A 23,485-nucleotide genomic window follows, 5' to 3' on the forward strand; every position below is an offset into this window, starting at 1 on the left:
TACGGCCTTTAGAAATATATTAACCGCCCCACCATGATCAAATTATGTTTTTTGGCATTTTATGGCCATAAAACTGGAAATCCGCGCGAGTCCCAAATTTTCGTGTGCTATAGCCCACGCCTTCCGCCGTGGGCCCTGGACCACGGATCCGGATCGCCTAAAATTTTTCCGGGATGTCAAATATGGCCTAAGGAACCATACTCACCACCCCGCCATGACCAAATTACATTTTTTGGCATTTTACGGCCATAAAACTGGAATTCCGCGCGAGTCCCAAATTTTCGTGTGCTATAGCCCACGCCTTCCGCCGTGGACTCGGGACCCCGGACTCGGATCGCCTAAAATTTTTCGAATACGGTCTAAGGAATCATATTCACCGTCCCTCCATGATAAAATTATGTTTTTTGGCATTTTACGGCCATAAAATTGGAAATCCGCGCGAGTCCCAAATTTTCGTGTGCTATAGCCCACGCCTTCCGCCGTGGGCCCTGGACCACGGATCCGGATCGCCTAAAAAAATTCTAGGACGTCGAATACGGCCTTTAGAAATATATTAACCGCCCCACCATGATCAAATTATGTTTTTTGGCATTTTATGGCCATAAAACTGGAAATCCGCGCGAGTCCCAAATTTTCGTGTGCTATAGCCCACGCCTTCCGCCGTGGGCCCTGGACCACGGATCCGGATCGCCTAAAAATTTTTCCGGGATGTCAAATATGGCCTAAGGAACCATACTCACCACCCCGCCATGACCAAATTACATTTTTTGGCATTTTACGGCCATAAAACTGGAATTCCGCGCGAGTCCCAAATTTTCGTGTGCTATAGCCCACGCCTTCCGCCGTGGGCCCGGGACCCCGGACCCGAATCGCCTAAAAAAATTCTAGGACGTCGAATACGGCCTTTAGAAATATATTAACCGCCCCACCATGATCAAATTATGTTTTTTGGCATTTTATGGCCATAAAACTGGAAATCCGCGCGAGTCCCAAATTTTCGTGTGCTATAGCCCACGCCTTCCGCCGTGGGCCCGGGACCCCGGACCCGAATCGCCTAAAAAAATTCTAGGACGTCGAATACGGCCTTTAGAAATATATTAACCGCCCCACCATGATCAAATTATGTTTTTTGGCATTTTATGGCCATAAAACTGGAAATCCGCGCGAGTCCCAAATTTTCGTGTGCTATAGCCCACGCCTTCCGCCGTGGGCCCTGGACCACGGATCCGGATCGCCTAAAATTTTTCCGGGATGTCAAATATGGCCTAAGGAACCATACTCACCACCCCGCCATGACCAAATTACATTTTTTGGCATTTTACGGCCATAAAACTGGAATTCCGCGCGAGTCCCAAATTTTCGTGTGCTATAGCCCACGCCTTCCGCCGTGGACTCGGGACCCCGGACTCGGATCGCCTAAAATTTTTCGAATACGGTCTAAGGAATCATATTCACCGTCCCTCCATGATAAAATTATGTTTTTTGGCATTTTACGGCCATAAAATTGGAAATCCGCGCGAGTCCCAAATTTTCGTGTGCTATAGCCCACGCCTTCCGCCGTGGGCCCTGGACCACGGATCCGGATCGCCTAAAAAAATTCTAGGACGTCGAATACGGCCTTTAGAAATATATTAACCGCCCCACCATGATCAAATTATGTTTTTTGGCATTTTATGGCCATAAAACTGGAAATCCGCGCGAGTCCCAAATTTTCGTGTGCTATAGCCCACGCCTTCCGCCGTGGGCCCTGGACCACGGATCCGGATCGCCTAAAAATTTTTCCGGGATGTCAAATATGGCCTAAGGAACCATACTCACCACCCCGCCATGACCAAATTACATTTTTTGGCATTTTACGGCCATAAAACTGGAATTCCGCGCGAGTCCCAAATTTTCGTGTGCTATAGCCCACGCCTTCCGCCGTGGGCCCGGGACCCCGGACCCGAATCGCCTAAAAAAATTCTAGGACGTCGAATACGGCCTTTAGAAATATATTAACCGCCCCACCATGATCAAATTATGTTTTTTGGCATTTTATGGCCATAAAACTGGAAATCCGCGCGAGTCCCAAATTTTCGTGTGCTATAGCCCACGCCTTCCGCCGTGGGCCCGGGACCCCGGACCCGAATCGCCTAAAAAAATTCTAGGACGTCGAATACGGCCTTTAGAAATATATTAACCGCCCCACCATGATCAAATTATGTTTTTTGGCATTTTATGGCCATAAAACTGGAAATCCGCGCGAGTCCCAAATTTTCGTGTGCTATAGCCCACGCCTTCCGCCGTGGGCCCTGGACCACGGATCCGGATCGCCTAAAATTTTTCCGGGATGTCAAATATGGCCTAAGGAACCATACTCACCACCCCTCCATGACCAAATTACATTTTTTGGCATTTTACGGCCATAAAACTGGAATTCCGCGCGAGTCCCAAATTTTCGTGTGCTATAGCCCACGCCTTCCGCCGTGGACTCGGGACCCCGGACTCGGATCGCCTAAAATTTTTCGAATACGGTCTAAGGAATCATATTCACCGTCCCTCCATGATAAAATTATGTTTTTTGGCATTTTACGGCCATAAAATTGGAAATCCGCGCGAGTCCCAAATTTTCGTGTGCTATAGCCCACGCCTTCCGCCGTGGGCCCTGGACCACGGATCCGGATCGCCTAAAAAAATTCTAGGACGTCGAATACGGCCTTTAGAAATATATTAACCGCCCCACCATGATCAAATTATGTTTTTTGGCATTTTATGGCCATAAAACTGGAAATCCGCGCGAGTCCCAAATTTTCGTGTGCTATAGCCCACGCCTTCCGCCGTGGGCCCTGGACCACGGATCCGGATCGCCTAAAAATTTTTCCGGGATGTCAAATATGGCCTAAGGAACCATACTCACCACCCCGCCATGACCAAATTACATTTTTTGGCATTTTACGGCCATAAAACTGGAATTCCGCGCGAGTCCCAAATTTTCGTGTGCTATAGCCCACGCCTTCCGCCGTGGGCCCGGGACCCCGGACCCGAATCGCCTAAAAAAATTCTAGGACGTCGAATACGGCCTTTAGAAATATATTAACCGCCCCACCATGATCAAATTATGTTTTTTGGCATTTTATGGCCATAAAACTGGAAATCCGCGCGAGTCCCAAATTTTCGTGTGCTATAGCCCACGCCTTCCGCCGTGGGCCCGGGACCCCGGACCCGAATCGCCTAAAAAAATTCTAGGACGTCGAATACGGCCTTTAGAAATATATTAACCGCCCCACCATGATCAAATTATGTTTTTTGGCATTTTATGGCCATAAAACTGGAAATCCGCGCGAGTCCCAAATTTTCGTGTGCTATAGCCCACGCCTTCCGCCGTGGGCCCGGGACCCCGGACCCGAATCGCCTAAAAAAATTCTAGGACGTCGAATACGGCCTTTAGAAATATATTAACCGCCCCACCATGATCAAATTATGTTTTTTGGCATTTTATGGCCATAAAACTGGAAATCCGCGCGAGTCCCAAATTTTCGTGTGCTATAGCCCACGCCTTCCGCCGTGGGCCCTGGACCACGGATCCGGATCGCCTAAAATTTTTCCGGGATGTCAAATATGGCCTAAGGAACCATACTCACCACCCCGCCATGACCAAATTACATTTTTTGGCATTTTACGGCCATAAAACTGGAATTCCGCGCGAGTCCCAAATTTTCGTGTGCTATAGCCCACGCCTTCCGCCGTGGACTCGGGACCCCGGACTCGGATCGCCTAAAATTTTTCCGGGACATCGAATACGGTCTAAGGAATCATATTCACCGTCCCTCCATGATAAAATTATGTTTTTTGGCATTTTACGGCCATAAAATTGGAAATCCGCGCGAGTCCCAAATTTTCGTGTGCTATAGCCCACGCCTTCCGCCGTGGGCCCTGGACCACGGATCCGGATCGCCTAAAAAAATTCTAGGACGTCGAATACGGCCTTTAGAAATATATTAACCGCCCCACCATGATCAAATTATGTTTTTTGGCATTTTATGGCCATAAAACTGGAAATCCGCGCGAGTCCCAAATTTTCGTGTGCTATAGCCCACGCCTTCCGCCGTGGGCCCTGGACCACGGATCCGGATCGCCTAAAATTTTTCCGGGATGTCAAATATGGCCTAAGGAACCATACTCACCACCCCGCCATGACCAAATTACATTTTTTGGCATTTTACGGCCATAAAACTGGAATTCCGCGCGAGTCCCAAATTTTCGTGTGCTATAGCCCACGCCTTCCGCCGTGGGCCCGGGACCCCGGACCCGAATCGCCTAAAAAAATTCTAGGACGTCGAATACGGCCTTTAGAAATATATTAACCGCCCCACCATGATCAAATTATGTTTTTTGGCATTTTATGGCCATAAAACTGGAAATCCGCGCGAGTCCCAAATTTTCGTGTGCTATAGCCCACGCCTTCCGCCGTGGGCCCGGGACCCCGGACCCGAATCGCCTAAAAAAATTCTAGGACGTCGAATACGGCCTTTAGAAATATATTAACCGCCCCACCATGATCAAATTATGTTTTTTGGCATTTTATGGCCATAAAACTGGAAATCCGCGCGAGTCCCAAATTTTCGTGTGCTATAGCCCACGCCTTCCGCCGTGGGCCCTGGACCACGGATCCGGATCGCCTAAAATTTTTCCGGGATGTCAAATATGGCCTAAGGAACCATACTCACCACCCCGCCATGACCAAATTACATTTTTTGGCATTTTACGGCCATAAAACTGGAATTCCGCGCGAGTCCCAAATTTTCGTGTGCTATAGCCCACGCCTTCCGCCGTGGGCCCTGGACCACGGATCCGGATCGCCTAAAAAAATTCTAGGACGTCGAATACGGCCTTTAGAAATATATTAACCGCCCCACCATGATCAAATTATGTTTTTTGGCATTTTATGGCCATAAAACTGGAAATCCGCGCGAGTCCCAAATTTTCGTGTGCTATAGCCCACGCCTTCCGCCGTGGGCCCTGGACCACGGATCCGGATCGCCTAAAATTTTTCCGGGATGTCAAATATGGCCTAAGGAACCATACTCACCACCCCGCCATGACCAAATTACATTTTTTGGCATTTTACGGCCATAAAACTGGAATTCCGCGCGAGTCCCAAATTTTCGTGTGCTATAGCCCACGCCTTCCGCCGTGGACTCGGGACCCCGGACTCGGATCGCCTAAAATTTTTCCGGGACATCGAATACGGTCTAAGGAATCATATTCACCGTCCCTCCATGATAAAATTATGTTTTTTGGCATTTTACGGCCATAAAATTGGAAATCCGCGCGAGTCCCAAATTTTCGTGTGCTATAGCCCACGCCTTCCGCCGTGGGCCCTGGACCACGGATCCGGATCGCCTAAAAAAATTCTAGGACGTCGAATACGGCCTTTAGAAATATATTAACCGCCCCACCATGATCAAATTATGTTTTTTGGCATTTTATGGCCATAAAACTGGAAATCCGCGCGAGTCCCAAATTTTCGTGTGCTATAGCCCACGCCTTCCGCCGTGGGCCCTGGACCACGGATCCGGATCGCCTAAAATTTTTCCGGGATGTCAAATATGGCCTAAGGAACCATACTCACCACCCCGCCATGACCAAATTACATTTTTTGGCATTTTACGGCCATAAAACTGGAATTCCGCGCGAGTCCCAAATTTTCGTGTGCTATAGCCCACGCCTTCCGCCGTGGGCCCGGGACCCCGGACCCGAATCGCCTAAAAAAATTCTAGGACGTCGAATACGGCCTTTAGAAATATATTAACCGCCCCACCATGATCAAATTATGTTTTTTGGCATTTTATGGCCATAAAACTGGAAATCCGCGCGAGTCCCAAATTTTCGTGTGCTATAGCCCACGCCTTCCGCCGTGGGCCCGGGACCCCGGACCCGAATCGCCTAAAAAAATTCTAGGACGTCGAATACGGCCTTTAGAAATATATTAACCGCCCCACCATGATCAAATTATGTTTTTTGGCATTTTATGGCCATAAAACTGGAAATCCGCGCGAGTCCCAAATTTTCGTGTGCTATAGCCCACGCCTTCCGCCGTGGGCCCTGGACCACGGATCCGGATCGCCTAAAATTTTTCCGGGATGTCAAATATGGCCTAAGGAACCATACTCACCACCCCGCCATGACCAAATTACATTTTTTGGCATTTTACGGCCATAAAACTGGAATTCCGCGCGAGTCCCAAATTTTCGTGTGCTATAGCCCACGCCTTCCGCCGTGGGCCCTGGACCACGGATCCGGATCGCCTAAAAAAATTCTAGGACGTCGAATACGGCCTTTAGAAATATATTAACCGCCCCACCATGATCAAATTATGTTTTTTGGCATTTTATGGCCATAAAACTGGAAATCCGCGCGAGTCCCAAATTTTCGTGTGCTATAGCCCACGCCTTCCGCCGTGGGCCCTGGACCACGGATCCGGATCGCCTAAAATTTTTCCGGGATGTCAAATATGGCCTAAGGAACCATACTCACCACCCCGCCATGACCAAATTACATTTTTTGGCATTTTACGGCCATAAAACTGGAATTCCGCGCGAGTCCCAAATTTTCGTGTGCTATAGCCCACGCCTTCCGCCGTGGACTCGGGACCCCGGACTCGGATCGCCTAAAATTTTTCGAATACGGTCTAAGGAATCATATTCACCGTCCCTCCATGATAAAATTATGTTTTTTGGCATTTTACGGCCATAAAATTGGAAATCCGCGCGAGTCCCAAATTTTCGTGTGCTATAGCCCACGCCTTCCGCCGTGGGCCCTGGACCACGGATCCGGATCGCCTAAAAAAATTCTAGGACGTCGAATACGGCCTTTAGAAATATATTAACCGCCCCACCATGATCAAATTATGTTTTTTGGCATTTTATGGCCATAAAACTGGAAATCCGCGCGAGTCCCAAATTTTCGTGTGCTATAGCCCACGCCTTCCGCCGTGGGCCCTGGACCACGGATCCGGATCGCCTAAAAATTTTTCCGGGATGTCAAATATGGCCTAAGGAACCATACTCACCACCCCGCCATGACCAAATTACATTTTTTGGCATTTTACGGCCATAAAACTGGAATTCCGCGCGAGTCCCAAATTTTCGTGTGCTATAGCCCACGCCTTCCGCCGTGGGCCCGGGACCCCGGACCCGAATCGCCTAAAAAAATTCTAGGACGTCGAATACGGCCTTTAGAAATATATTAACCGCCCCACCATGATCAAATTATGTTTTTTGGCATTTTATGGCCATAAAACTGGAAATCCGCGCGAGTCCCAAATTTTCGTGTGCTATAGCCCACGCCTTCCGCCGTGGGCCCGGGACCCCGGACCCGAATCGCCTAAAAAAATTCTAGGACGTCGAATACGGCCTTTAGAAATATATTAACCGCCCCACCATGATCAAATTATGTTTTTTGGCATTTTATGGCCATAAAACTGGAAATCCGCGCGAGTCCCAAATTTTCGTGTGCTATAGCCCACGCCTTCCGCCGTGGGCCCGGGACCCCGGACCCGAATCGCCTAAAAAAATTCTAGGACGTCGAATACGGCCTTTAGAAATATATTAACCGCCCCACCATGATCAAATTATGTTTTTTGGCATTTTATGGCCATAAAACTGGAAATCCGCGCGAGTCCCAAATTTTCGTGTGCTATAGCCCACGCCTTCCGCCGTGGGCCCTGGACCACGGATCCGGATCGCCTAAAATTTTTCCGGGATGTCAAATATGGCCTAAGGAACCATACTCACCACCCCGCCATGACCAAATTACATTTTTTGGCATTTTACGGCCATAAAACTGGAATTCCGCGCGAGTCCCAAATTTTCGTGTGCTATAGCCCACGCCTTCCGCCGTGGACTCGGGACCCCGGACTCGGATCGCCTAAAATTTTTCCGGGACATCGAATACGGTCTAAGGAATCATATTCACCGTCCCTCCATGATAAAATTATGTTTTTTGGCATTTTACGGCCATAAAATTGGAAATCCGCGCGAGTCCCAAATTTTCGTGTGCTATAGCCCACGCCTTCCGCCGTGGGCCCTGGACCACGGATCCGGATCGCCTAAAAAAATTCTAGGACGTCGAATACGGCCTTTAGAAATATATTAACCGCCCCACCATGATCAAATTATGTTTTTTGGCATTTTATGGCCATAAAACTGGAAATCCGCGCGAGTCCCAAATTTTCGTGTGCTATAGCCCACGCCTTCCGCCGTGGGCCCTGGACCACGGATCCGGATCGCCTAAAATTTTTCCGGGATGTCAAATATGGCCTAAGGAACCATACTCACCACCCCGCCATGACCAAATTACATTTTTTGGCATTTTACGGCCATAAAACTGGAATTCCGCGCGAGTCCCAAATTTTCGTGTGCTATAGCCCACGCCTTCCGCCGTGGGCCCGGGACCCCGGACCCGAATCGCCTAAAAAAATTCTAGGACGTCGAATACGGCCTTTAGAAATATATTAACCGCCCCACCATGATCAAATTATGTTTTTTGGCATTTTATGGCCATAAAACTGGAAATCCGCGCGAGTCCCAAATTTTCGTGTGCTATAGCCCACGCCTTCCGCCGTGGGCCCGGGACCCCGGACCCGAATCGCCTAAAAAAATTCTAGGACGTCGAATACGGCCTTTAAGGAAACATATTCACCGCACAACCATGATCAAATTATGTTTTTTGGCATTTTACGGCCATAAAATTGGAATTCCGCGCGAGTCCCAAATTTTCGTGTGCTATAGCCCACGCCTTCCGCCGTGGGCCCGGGACCCCGGACCCGAATCGCCTAAAAAAATTCTAGGACGTCGAATACGGCCTTTAGAAATATATTAACCGCCCCACCATGATCAAATTATGTTTTTTGGCATTTTATGGCCATAAAACTGGAAATCCGCGCGAGTCCCAAATTTTCGTGTGCTATAGCCCACGCCTTCCGCCGTGGGCCCGGGACCCCGGACCCGAATCGCCTAAAAAAATTCTAGGACGTCGAATACGGCCTTTAGAAATATATTAACCGCCCCACCATGATCAAATTATGTTTTTTGGCATTTTATGGCCATAAAACTGGAAATCCGCGCGAGTCCCAAATTTTCGTGTGCTATAGCCCACGCCTTCCGCCGTGGGCCCGGGACCCCGGACCCGAATCGCCTAAAAAAATTCTAGGACGTCGAATACGGCCTTTAGAAATATATTAACCGTCCCTCCATGATCAAATTATGTTTTTTGGCATTTTACGGCCATAAAATTGGAATTCCGCGCGAGTCCCAAATTTTCGTGTGCTATAGCCCACGCCTTCCGCCGTGGGCCCGGGACCCCGGACCCGAATCGCCTAAAAAAATTCTAGGACGTCGAATACGGCCTTTAGAAATATATTAACCGCCCCACCATGATCAAATTATGTTTTTTGGCATTTTATGGCCATAAAACTGGAAATCCGCGCGAGTCCCAAATTTTCGTGTGCTATAGCCCACGCCTTCCGCCGTGGGCCCGGGACCCCGGACCCGAATCGCCTAAAAAAATTCTAGGACGTCGAATACGGCCTTTAGAAATATATTAACCGCCCCACCATGATCAAATTATGTTTTTTGGCATTTTATGGCCATAAAACTGGAAATCCGCGCGAGTCCCAAATTTTCGTGTGCTATAGCCCACGCCTTCCGCCGTGGGCCCTGGACCACGGATCCGGATCGCCTAAAATTTTTCCGGGATGTCAAATATGGCCTAAGGAACCATACTCACCACCCCGCCATGACCAAATTACATTTTTTGGCATTTTACGGCCATAAAACTGGAATTCCGCGCGAGTCCCAAATTTTCGTGTGCTATAGCCCACGCCTTCCGCCGTGGACTCGGGACCCCGGACTCGGATCGCCTAAAATTTTTCCGGGACATCGAATACGGTCTAAGGAATCATATTCACCGTCCCTCCATGATAAAATTATGTTTTTTGGCATTTTACGGCCATAAAATTGGAAATCCGCGCGAGTCCCAAATTTTCGTGTGCTATAGCCCACGCCTTCCGCCGTGGGCCCTGGACCACGGATCCGGATCGCCTAAAAAAATTCTAGGACGTCGAATACGGCCTTTAGAAATATATTAACCGCCCCACCATGATCAAATTATGTTTTTTGGCATTTTATGGCCATAAAACTGGAAATCCGCGCGAGTCCCAAATTTTCGTGTGCTATAGCCCACGCCTTCCGCCGTGGGCCCTGGACCACGGATCCGGATCGCCTAAAATTTTTCCGGGATGTCAAATATGGCCTAAGGAACCATACTCACCACCCCGCCATGACCAAATTACATTTTTTGGCATTTTACGGCCATAAAACTGGAATTCCGCGCGAGTCCCAAATTTTCGTGTGCTATAGCCCACGCCTTCCGCCGTGGGCCCGGGACCCCGGACCCGAATCGCCTAAAAAAATTCTAGGACGTCGAATACGGCCTTTAGAAATATATTAACCGCCCCACCATGATCAAATTATGTTTTTTGGCATTTTATGGCCATAAAACTGGAAATCCGCGCGAGTCCCAAATTTTCGTGTGCTATAGCCCACGCCTTCCGCCGTGGGCCCGGGACCCCGGACCCGAATCGCCTAAAAAAATTCTAGGACGTCGAATACGGCCTTTAGAAATATATTAACCGCCCCACCATGATCAAATTATGTTTTTTGGCATTTTATGGCCATAAAACTGGAAATCCGCGCGAGTCCCAAATTTTCGTGTGCTATAGCCCACGCCTTCCGCCGTGGGCCCTGGACCACGGATCCGGATCGCCTAAAATTTTTCCGGGATGTCAAATATGGCCTAAGGAACCATACTCACCACCCCGCCATGACCAAATTACATTTTTTGGCATTTTACGGCCATAAAACTGGAATTCCGCGCGAGTCCCAAATTTTCGTGTGCTATAGCCCACGCCTTCCGCCGTGGGCCCTGGACCACGGATCCGGATCGCCTAAAAAAATTCTAGGACGTCGAATACGGCCTTTAGAAATATATTAACCGCCCCACCATGATCAAATTATGTTTTTTGGCATTTTATGGCCATAAAACTGGAAATCCGCGCGAGTCCCAAATTTTCGTGTGCTATAGCCCACGCCTTCCGCCGTGGGCCCTGGACCACGGATCCGGATCGCCTAAAATTTTTTCGGGATGTCAAATATGGCCTAAGGAACCATACTCACCACCCCGCCATGACCAAATTACATTTTTTGGCATTTTACGGCCATAAAACTGGAATTCCGCGCGAGTCCCAAATTTTCGTGTGCTATAGCCCACGCCTTCCGCCGTGGACTCGGGACCCCGGACTCGGATCGCCTAAAATTTTTCGAATACGGTCTAAGGAATCATATTCACCGTCCCTCCATGATAAAATTATGTTTTTTGGCATTTTACGGCCATAAAATTGGAAATCCGCGCGAGTCCCAAATTTTCGTGTGCTATAGCCCACGCCTTCCGCCGTGGGCCCTGGACCACGGATCCGGATCGCCTAAAAAAATTCTAGGACGTCGAATACGGCCTTTAGAAATATATTAACCGCCCCACCATGATCAAATTATGTTTTTTGGCATTTTATGGCCATAAAACTGGAAATCCGCGCGAGTCCCAAATTTTCGTGTGCTATAGCCCACGCCTTCCGCCGTGGGCCCGGGACCCCGGACCCGAATCGCCTAAAAAAATTCTAGGACGTCGAATACGGCCTTTAGAAATATATTAACCGCCCCACCATGATCAAATTATGTTTTTTGGCATTTTATGGCCATAAAACTGGAAATCCGCGCGAGTCCCAAATTTTCGTGTGCTATAGCCCACGCCTTCCGCCGTGGGCCCTGGACCACGGATCCGGATCGCCTAAAAAAATTCTAGGACGTCGAATACGGCCTTTAGAAATATATTAACCGCCCCACCATGATCAAATTATGTTTTTTGGCATTTTATGGCCATAAAACTGGAAATCCGCGCGAGTCCCAAATTTTCGTGTGCTATAGCCCACGCCTTCCGCCGTGGGCCCTGGACCACGGATCCGGATCGCCTAAAATTTTTCCGGGATGTCAAATATGGCCTAAGGAACCATACTCACCACCCCGCCATGACCAAATTACATTTTTTGGCATTTTACGGCCATAAAACTGGAATTCCGCGCGAGTCCCAAATTTTCGTGTGCTATAGCCCACGCCTTCCGCCGTGGGCCCTGGACCACGGATCCGGATCGCCTAAAAAAATTCTAGGACGTCGAATACGGCCTTTAGAAATATATTAACCGCCCCACCATGATCAAATTATGTTTTTTGGCATTTTATGGCCATAAAACTGGAAATCCGCGCGAGTCCCAAATTTTCGTGTGCTATAGCCCACGCCTTCCGCCGTGGGCCCTGGACCACGGATCCGGATCGCCTAAAATTTTTTCGGGATGTCAAATATGGCCTAAGGAACCATACTCACCACCCCGCCATGACCAAATTACATTTTTTGGCATTTTACGGCCATAAAACTGGAATTCCGCGCGAGTCCCAAATTTTCGTGTGCTATAGCCCACGCCTTCCGCCGTGGACTCGGGACCCCGGACTCGGATCGCCTAAAATTTTTCGAATACGGTCTAAGGAATCATATTCACCGTCCCTCCATGATAAAATTATGTTTTTTGGCATTTTACGGCCATAAAATTGGAAATCCGCGCGAGTCCCAAATTTTCGTGTGCTATAGCCCACGCCTTCCGCCGTGGGCCCTGGACCACGGATCCGGATCGCCTAAAAAAATTCTAGGACGTCGAATACGGCCTTTAGAAATATATTAACCGCCCCACCATGATCAAATTATGTTTTTTGGCATTTTATGGCCATAAAACTGGAAATCCGCGCGAGTCCCAAATTTTCGTGTGCTATAGCCCACGCCTTCCGCCGTGGGCCCTGGACCACGGATCCGGATCGCCTAAAATTTTTCCGGGATGTCAAATATGGCCTAAGGAACCATACTCACCACCCCGCCATGACCAAATTACATTTTTTGGCATTTTACGGCCATAAAACTGGAATTCCGCGCGAGTCCCAAATTTTCGTGTGCTATAGCCCACGCCTTCCGCCGTGGGCCCGGGACCCCGGACCCGAATCGCCTAAAAAAATTCTAGGACGTCGAATACGGCCTTTAGAAATATATTAACCGCCCCACCATGATCAAATTATGTTTTTTGGCATTTTATGGCCATAAAACTGGAAATCCGCGCGAGTCCCAAATTTTCGTGTGCTATAGCCCACGCCTTCCGCCGTGGGCCCGGGACCCCGGACCCGAATCGCCTAAAAAAATTCTAGGACGTCGAATACGGCCTTTAGAAATATATTAACCGCCCCACCATGATCAAATTATGTTTTTTGGCATTTTATGGCCATAAAACTGGAAATCCGCGCGAGTCCCAAATTTTCGTGTGCTATAGCCCACGCCTTCCGCCGTGGGCCCTGGACCACGGATCCGGATCGCCTAAAATTTTTCCGGGATGTCAAATATGGCCTAAGGAACCATACTCACCACCCCGCCATGACCAAATTACATTTTTTGGCATTTTACGGCCATAAAACTGGAATTCCGCGCGAGTCCCAAATTTTCGTGTGCTATAGCCCACGCCTTCCGCCGTGGGCCCTGGACCACGGATCCGGATCGCCTAAAAAAATTCTAGGACGTCGAATACGGCCTTTAGAAATATATTAACCGCCCCACCATGATCAAATTATGTTTTTTGGCATTTTATGGCCATAAAACTGGAAATCCGCGCGAGTCCCAAATTTTCGTGTGCTATAGCCCACGCCTTCCGCCGTGGGCCCTGGACCACGGATCCGGATCGCCTAAAATTTTTTCGGGATGTCAAATATGGCCTAAGGAACCATACTCACCACCCCGCCATGACCAAATTACATTTTTTGGCATTTTACGGCCATAAAACTGGAATTCCGCGCGAGTCCCAAATTTTCGTGTGCTATAGCCCACGCCTTCCGCCGTGGACTCGGGACCCCGGACTCGGATCGCCTAAAATTTTTCGAATACGGTCTAAGGAATCATATTCACCGTCCCTCCATGATAAAATTATGTTTTTTGGCATTTTACGGCCATAAAATTGGAAATCCGCGCGAGTCCCAAATTTTCGTGTGCTATAGCCCACGCCTTCCGCCGTGGGCCCTGGACCACGGATCCGGATCGCCTAAAAAAATTCTAGGACGTCGAATACGGCCTTTAGAAATATATTAACCGCCCCACCATGATCAAATTATGTTTTTTGGCATTTTATGGCCATAAAACTGGAAATCCGCGCGAGTCCCAAATTTTCGTGTGCTATAGCCCACGCCTTCCGCCGTGGGCCCGGGACCCCGGACCCGAATCGCCTAAAAAAATTCTAGGACGTCGAATACGGCCTTTAGAAATATATTAACCGCCCCACCATGATCAAATTATGTTTTTTGGCATTTTATGGCCATAAAACTGGAAATCCGCGCGAGTCCCAAATTTTCGTGTGCTATAGCCCACGCCTTCCGCCGTGGGCCCTGGACCACGGATCCGGATCGCCTAAAATTTTTTCGGGATGTCAAATATGGCCTAAGGAACCATACTCACCACCCCGCCATGACCAAATTACATTTTTTGGCATTTTACGGCCATAAAACTGGAATTCCGCGCGAGTCCCAAATTTTCGTGTGCTATAGCCCACGCCTTCCGCCGTGGACTCGGGACCCCGGACTCGGATCGCCTAAAATTTTTCGAATACGGTCTAAGGAATCATATTCACCGTCCCTCCATGATAAAATTATGTTTTTTGGCATTTTACGGCCATAAAATTGGAAATCCGCGCGAGTCCCAAATTTTCGTGTGCTATAGCCCACGCCTTCCGCCGTGGGCCCTGGACCACGGATCCGGATCGCCTAAAAAAATTCTAGGACGTCGAATACGGCCTTTAGAAATATATTAACCGCCCCACCATGATCAAATTATGTTTTTTGGCATTTTATGGCCATAAAACTGGAAATCCGCGCGAGTCCCAAATTTTCGTGTGCTATAGCCCACGCCTTCCGCCGTGGGCCCTGGACCACGGATCCGGATCGCCTAAAATTTTTCCGGGATGTCAAATATGGCCTAAGGAACCATACTCACCACCCCGCCATGACCAAATTACATTTTTTGGCATTTTACGGCCATAAAACTGGAATTCCGCGCGAGTCCCAAATTTTCGTGTGCTATAGCCCACGCCTTCCGCCGTGGGCCCGGGACCCCGGACCCGAATCGCCTAAAAAAATTCTAGGACGTCGAATACGGCCTTTAGAAATATATTAACCGCCCCACCATGATCAAATTATGTTTTTTGGCATTTTATGGCCATAAAACTGGAAATCCGCGCGAGTCCCAAATTTTCGTGTGCTATAGCCCACGCCTTCCGCCGTGGGCCCTGGACCACGGATCCGGATCGCCTAAAATTTTTCCGGGATGTCAAATATGGCCTAAGGAACCATACTCACCACCCCGCCATGACCAAATTACATTTTTTGGCATTTTACGGCCATAAAACTGGAATTCCGCGCGAGTCCCAAATTTTCGTGTGCTATAGCCCACGCCTTCCGCCGTGGGCCCGGGACCCCGGACCCGAATCGCCTAAAAAAATTCTAGGACGTCGAATACGGCCTTTAGAAATATATTAACCGCCCCACCATGATCAAATTATGTTTTTTGGCATTTTATGGCCATAAAACTGGAAATCCGCGCGAGTCCCAAATTTTCGTGTGCTATAGCCCACGCCTTCCGCCGTGGGCCCGGGACCCCGGACCCGAATCGCCTAAAAAAATTCTAGGACGTCGAATACGGCCTTTAGAAATATATTAACCGCCCCACCATGATCAAATTATGTTTTTTGGCATTTTATGGCCATAAAACTGGAAATCCGCGCGAGTCCCAAATTTTCGTGTGCTATAGCCCACGCCTTCCGCCGTGGGCCCTGGACCACGGATCCGGATCGCCTAAAATTTTTCCGGGATGTCAAATATGGCCTAAGGAACCATACTCACCACCCCGCCATGACCAAATTACATTTTTTGGCATTTTACGGCCATAAAACTGGAATTCCGCGCGAGTCCCAAATTTTCGTGTGCTATAGCCCACGCCTTCCGCCGTGGACTCGGGACCCCGGACTCGGATCGCCTAAAATTTTTCCGGGACATCGAATACGGTCTAAGGAATCATATTCACCGTCCCTCCATGATAAAATTATGTTTTTTGGCATTTTACGGCCATAAAATTGGAAATCCGCGCGAGTCCCAAATTTTCGTGTGCTATAGCCCACGCCTTCCGCCGTGGGCCCTGGACCACGGATCCGGATCGCCTAAAAAAATTCTAGGACGTCGAATACGGCCTTTAGAAATATATTAACCGCCCCACCATGATCAAATTATGTTTTTTGGCATTTTATGGCCATAAAACTGGAAATCCGCGCGAGTCCCAAATTTTCGTGTGCTATAGCCCACGCCTTCCGCCGTGGGCCCTGGACCACGGATCCGGATCGCCTAAAATTTTTTCCGGGATGTCAAATATGGCCTAAGGAACCATACTCACCACCCCGCCATGACCAAATTACATTTTTTGGCATTTTACGGCCATAAAACTGGAATTCCGCGCGAGTCCCAAATTTTCGTGTGCTATAGCCCACGCCTTCCGCCGTGGGCCCGGGACCCCGGACCCGAATCGCCTAAAAAAATTCTAGGACGTCGAATACGGCCTTTAGAAATATATTAACCGCCCCACCATGATCAAATTATGTTTTTTGGCATTTTATGGCCATAAAACTGGAAATCCGCGCGAGTCCCAAATTTTCGTGTGCTATAGCCCACGCCTTCCGCCGTGGGCCCTGGACCACGGATCCGGATCGCCTAAAATTTTTTCGGGATGTCAAATATGGCCTAAGGAACAATACTCACCACCCCGCCATGACCAAATTACATTTTTTGGCATTTTACGGCCATAAAACTGGAATTCCGCGCGAGTCCCAAATTTTCGTGTGCTATAGCCCACGCCTTCCGCCGTGGGCCCGGGACCCCGGACCCGAATCGCCTAAAAAAATTCTAGGACGTCGAATACGGCCTTTAGAAATATATTAACCGCCCCACCATGATCAAATTATGTTTTTTGGCATTTTATGGCCATAAAACTGGAAATCCGCGCGAGTCCCAAATTTTCGTGTGCTATAGCCCACGCCTTCCGCCGTGGGCCCTGGACCACGGATCCGGATCGCCTAAAATTTTTCCGGGATGTCAAATATGGCCTAAGGAACCATACTCACCACCCCGCCATGACCAAATTACATTTTTTGGCATTTTACGGCCATAAAACTGGAATTCCGCGCGAGTCCCAAATTTTCGTGTGCTATAGCCCACGCCTTCCGCCGTGGGCTCGGGACCCCGGACTCGGATCGCCTAAAATTTTTCCGGGACATCGAATACGGTCTAAGGAATCATATTCACCGTCCCTCCATGATCAAATTATGTTTTTTGGCATTTTACGGCCATAAAATTGGAAATCCGCGCGAGTCCCAAATTTTCGTGTGCTATAGCCCACGCCTTCCGCCGTGGGCCCGGGACCCCGGACCCGAATCGCCTAAAAAAATTCTAGGACGTCGAATACGGCCTTTAGAAATATATTAACCGCCCCACCATGATCAAATTATGTTTTTTGGCATTTTATGGCCATAAAACTGGAAATCCGCGCGAGTCCCAAATTTTCGTGTGCTATAGCCCACGCCTTCCGCCGTGGGCCCTGGACCACGGATCCGGATCGCCTAAAATTTTTCCGGGATGTCAAATATGGCCTAAGGAACCATACTCACCACCCCGCCATGACCAAATTACATTTTTTGGCATTTTACGGCCATAAAACTGGAATTCCGCGCGAGTCCCAAATTTTCGTGTGCTATAGCCCACGCCTTCCGCCGTGGACTCGGGACCCCGGACTCGGATCGCCTAAAATTTTTCCGGGACATCGAATACGGTCTAAGGAATCATATTCACCGTCCCTCCATGATAAAATTATGTTTTTTGGCATTTTACGGCCATAAAATTGGAAATCCGCGCGAGTCCCAAATTTTCGTGTGCTATAGCCCACGCCTTCCGCCGTGGGCCCTGGACCACGGATCCGGATCGCCTAAAAAAATTCTAGGACGTCGAATACGGCCTTTAGAAATATATTAACCGCCCCACCATGATCAAATTATGTTTTTTGGCATTTTATGGCCATAAAACTGGAAATCCGCGCGAGTCCCAAATTTTCGTGTGCTATAGCCCACGCCTTCCGCCGTGGGCCCTGGACCACGGATCCGGATCGCCTAAAATTTTTTCCGGGATGTCAAATATGGCCTAAGGAACCATACTCACCACCCCGCCATGACCAAATTACATTTTTTGGCATTTTACGGCCATAAAACTGGAATTCCGCGCGAGTCCCAAATTTTCGTGTGCTATAGCCCACGCCTTCCGCCGTGGGCCCGGGACCCCGGACCCGAATCGCCTAAAAAAATTCTAGGACGTCGAATACGGCCTTTAGAAATATATTAACCGCCCCACCATGATCAAATTATGTTTTTTGGCATTTTATGGCCATAAAACTGGAAATCCGCGCGAGTCCCAAATTTTCGTGTGCTATAGCCCACGCCTTCCGCCGTGGGCCCTGGACCACGGATCCGGATCGCCTAAAATTTTTTCGGGATGTCAAATATGGCCTAAGGAACAATACTCACCACCCCGCCATGACCAAATTACATTTTTTGGCATTTTACGGCCATAAAACTGGAATTCCGCGCGAGTCCCAAATTTTCGTGTGCTATAGCCCACGCCTTCCGCCGTGGGCCCGGGACCCCGGACCCGAATCGCCTAAAAAAATTCTAGGACGTCGAATACGGCCTTTAGAAATATATTAACCGCCCCACCATGATCAAATTATGTTTTTTGGCATTTTATGGCCATAAAACTGGAAATCCGCGCGAGTCCCAAATTTTCGTGTGCTATAGCCCACGCCTTCCGCCGTGGGCCCTGGACCACGGATCCGGATCGCCTAAAATTTTTCCGGGATGTCAAATATGGCCTAAGGAACCATACTCACCACCCCGCCATGACCAAATTACATTTTTTGGCATTTTACGGCCATAAAACTGGAATTCCGCGCGAGTCCCAAATTTTCGTGTGCTATAGCCCACGCCTTCCGCCGTGGGCTCGGGACCCCGGACTCGGATCGCCTAAAATTTTTCCGGGACATCGAATACGGTCTAAGGAATCATATTCACCGTCCCTCCATGATCAAATTATGTTTTTTGGCATTTTACGGCCATAAAATTGGAAATCCGCGCGAGTCCCAAATTTTCGTGTGCTATAGCCCACGCCTTCCGCCGTGGGCCCGGGACCCCGGACCCGAATCGCCTAAAAAAATTCTAGGACGTCGAATACGGCCTTTAGAAATATATTAACCGCCCCACCATGATCAAATTATGTTTTTTGGCATTTTATGGCCATAAAACTGGAAATCCGCGCGAGTCCCAAATTTTCGTGTGCTATAGCCCACGCCTTCCGCCGTGGGCCCTGGACCACGGATCCGGATCGCCTAAAATTTTTCCGGGATGTCAAATATGGCCTAAGGAACCATACTCACCACCCCGCCATGACCAAATTACATTTTTTGGCATTTTACGGCCATAAAACTGGAATTCCGCGCGAGTCCCAAATTTTCGTGTGCTATAGCCCACGCCTTCCGCCGTGGACTCGGGACCCCGGACTCGGATCGCCTAAAATTTTTCCGGGACATCGAATACGGTCTAAGGAATCATATTCACCGTCCCTCCATGATAAAATTATGTTTTTTGGCATTTTACGGCCATAAAATTGGAAATCCGCGCGAGTCCCAAATTTTCGTGTGCTATAGCCCACGCCTTCCGCCGTGGGCCCTGGACCACGGATCCGGATCGCCTAAAAAAATTCTAGGACGTCGAATACGGCCTTTAGAAATATATTAACCGCCCCACCATGATCAAATTATGTTTTTTGGCATTTTATGGCCATAAAACTGGAAATCCGCGCGAGTCCCAAATTTTCGTGTGCTATAGCCCACGCCTTCCGCCGTGGGCCCTGGACCACGGATCCGGATCGCCTAAAATTTTTTCCGGGATGTCAAATATGGCCTAAGGAACCATACTCACCACCCCGCCATGACCAAATTACATTTTTTGGCATTTTACGGCCATAAAACTGGAATTCCGCGCGAGTCCCAAATTTTCGTGTGCTATAGCCCACGCCTTCCGCCGTGGGCCCGGGACCCCGGACCCGAATCGCCTAAAAAAATTCTAGGACGTCGAATACGGCCTTTAGAAATATATTAACCGCCCCACCATGATCAAATTATGTTTTTTGGCATTTTATGGCCATAAAACTGGAAATCCGCGCGAGTCCCAAATTTTCGTGTGCTATAGCCCACGCCTTCCGCCGTGGGCCCTGGACCACGGATCCGGATCGCCTAAAATTTTTTCGGGATGTCAAATATGGCCTAAGGAACAATACTCACCACCCCGCCATGACCAAATTACATTTTTTGGCATTTTACGGCCATAAAACTGGAATTCCGCGCGAGTCCCAAATTTTCGTGTGCTATAGCCCACGCCTTCCGCCGTGGGCCCGGGACCCCGGACCCGAATCGCCTAAAAAAATTCTAGGACGTCGAATACGGCCTTTAGAAATATATTAACCGCCCCACCATGATCAAATTATGTTTTTTGGCATTTTATGGCCATAAAACTGGAAATCCGCGCGAGTCCCAAATTTTCGTGTGCTATAGCCCACGCCTTCCGCCGTGGGCCCTGGACCACGGATCCGGATCGCCTAAAATTTTTCCGGGATGTCAAATATGGCCTAAGGAACCATACTCACCACCCCGCCATGACCAAATTACATTTTTTGGCATTTTACGGCCATAAAACTGGAATTCCGCGCGAGTCCCAAATTTTCGTGTGCTATAGCCCACGCCTTCCGCCGTGGGCTCGGGACCCCGGACTCGGATCGCCTAAAATTTTTCCGGGACATCGAATACGGTCTAAGGAATCATATTCACCGTCCCTCCATGATCAAATTATGTTTTTTGGCATTTTACGGCCATAAAATTGGAAATCCGCGCGAGTCCCAAATTTTCGTGTGCTATAGCCCACGCCTTCCGCCGTGGGCCCGGGACCCCGGACCCGAATCGCCTAAAAAAATTCTAGGACGTCGAATACGGCCTTTAGAAATATATTAACCGCCCCACCATGATCAAATTATGTTTTTTGGCATTTTATGGCCATAAAACTGGAAATCCGCGCGAGTCCCAAATTTTCGTGTGCTATAGCCCACGCCTTCCGCCGTGGGCCCGGGACCCCGGACCCGAATCGCCTAAAAAAATTCTAGGACGTCGAATACGGCCTTTAGAAATATATTAACCGCCCCACCATGATCAAATTATGTTTTTTGGCATTTTATGGCCATAAAACTGGAAATCCGCGCGAGTCCCAAATTTTCGTGTGCTATAGCCCACGCCTTCCGCCGTGGGCCCTGGACCACGGATCCGGATCGCCTAAAATTTTTTCGGGATGTCAAATATGGCCTAAGGAACCATACTCACCACCCCGCCATGACCAAATTACATTTTTTGGCATTTTACGGCCATAAAACTGGAATTCCGCGCGAGTCCCAAATTTTCGTGTGCTATAGCCCACGCCTTCCGCCGTGGGCCCGGGACCCCGGACCCGAATCGCCTAAAAAATTTCTAGGACGTCGAATACGGCCTTTAGAAATATATTAACCGTCCCTCCATGATCAAATTATGTTTTTTGGCATTTTACGGCCATAAAATTGGAAATCCGCGCGAGTCCCAAATTTTCGTGTGCTATAGCCCACGCCTTCCGCCGTGGGCCCGGGACCCCGGACCCGAATCGCCTAAAAAAATTCTAGGACGTCGAATACGGCCTTTAGAAATATATTAACCGCCCCACCATGATCAAATTATGTTTTTTGGCATTTTATGGCCATAAAACTGGAAATCCGCGCGAGTCCCAAATTTTCGTGTGCTATAGCCCACGCCTTCCGCCGTGGGCCCTGGACCACGGATCCGGATCGCCTAAAATTTTTCCGGGATGTCAAATATGGCCTAAGGAACCATACTCACCACCCCGCCATGACCAAATTACATTTTTTGGCATTTTACGGCCATAAAACTGGAATTCCGCGCGAGTCCCAAATTTTCGTGTGCTATAGCCCACGCCTTCCGCCGTGGGCCCGGGACCCCGGACCCGAATCGCCTAAAAAAATTCTAGGACGTCGAATACGGCCTTTAGAAATATATTAACCGCCCCACCATGATCAAATTATGTTTTTTGGCATTTTATGGCCATAAAACTGGAAATCCGCGCGAGTCCCAAATTTTCGTGTGCTATAGCCCACGCCTTCCGCCGTGGGCCCTGGACCACGGATCCGGATCGCCTAAAATTTTTCCGGGATGTCAAATATGGCCTAAGGAACCATACTCACCACCCCGCCATGACCAAATTACATTTTTTGGCATTTTACGGCCATAAAACTGGAATTCCGCGCGAGTCCCAAATTTTCGTGTGCTATAGCCCACGCCTTCCGCCGTGGGCTCGGGACCCCGGACTCGGATCGCCTAAAATTTTTCCGGGACATCGAATACGGTCTAAGGAATCATATTCACCGTCCCTCCAAGATCAAATTATGTTTTTTGGCATTTTACGGCCATAAAATTGGAAATCCGCGCGAGTCCCAAATTTTCGTGTGCTATAGCCCACGCCTTCCGCCGTGGGCCCGGGACCCCGGATCCGGATCGCCTAAAATTTTTCCGGGATGTCAAATATGGCCTAAGGAACCATACTCACCACCCCTCCATGACCAAATTAAATTTTTTGGCATTTTACGGCCATAAAACTGGAATTCCGCGCGAGTCCTAAATTTTCGTGTGCTATAGCCCACGCCTTCCGCCGTGGGCCCGGGACCCCGGACCCGAATCGCCTAAAAAATTTCTAGGACGTCGAATACGGCCTTTAGAAATATATTAACCGTCCCTCCATGATCAAATTATGTTTTTTGGCATTTTACGGCCATAAAATTGAAATTCCGCGCGAGTCCCAAATTTTCGTGTGCTATAGCCCACGCCTTCCGCCGTGGGCCCGGGACCCCGGACCCGAATCGCCTAAAAAAATTCTAGGACGTCGAATACGGCCTTTAGAAATATATTAACCGCCCCACCATGATCAAATTATGTTTTTTGGCATTTTATGGCCATAAAACTGGAAATCCGCGCGAGTCCCAAATTTTCGTGTGCTATAGCCCACGCCTTCCGCCGTGGGCCCGGGACCCCGGACCCGAATCGCCTAAAAAAATTCTAGGACGTCGAATACGGCCTTTAGAAATAT

The sequence above is a fragment of the Nicotiana sylvestris genome, chromosome 8 (genome assembly GCF_000393655.2).
Source record: "Nicotiana sylvestris chromosome 8, ASM39365v2, whole genome shotgun sequence".
In the NCBI taxonomy this organism is placed as follows: domain Eukaryota; kingdom Viridiplantae; phylum Streptophyta; class Magnoliopsida; order Solanales; family Solanaceae; genus Nicotiana; species Nicotiana sylvestris.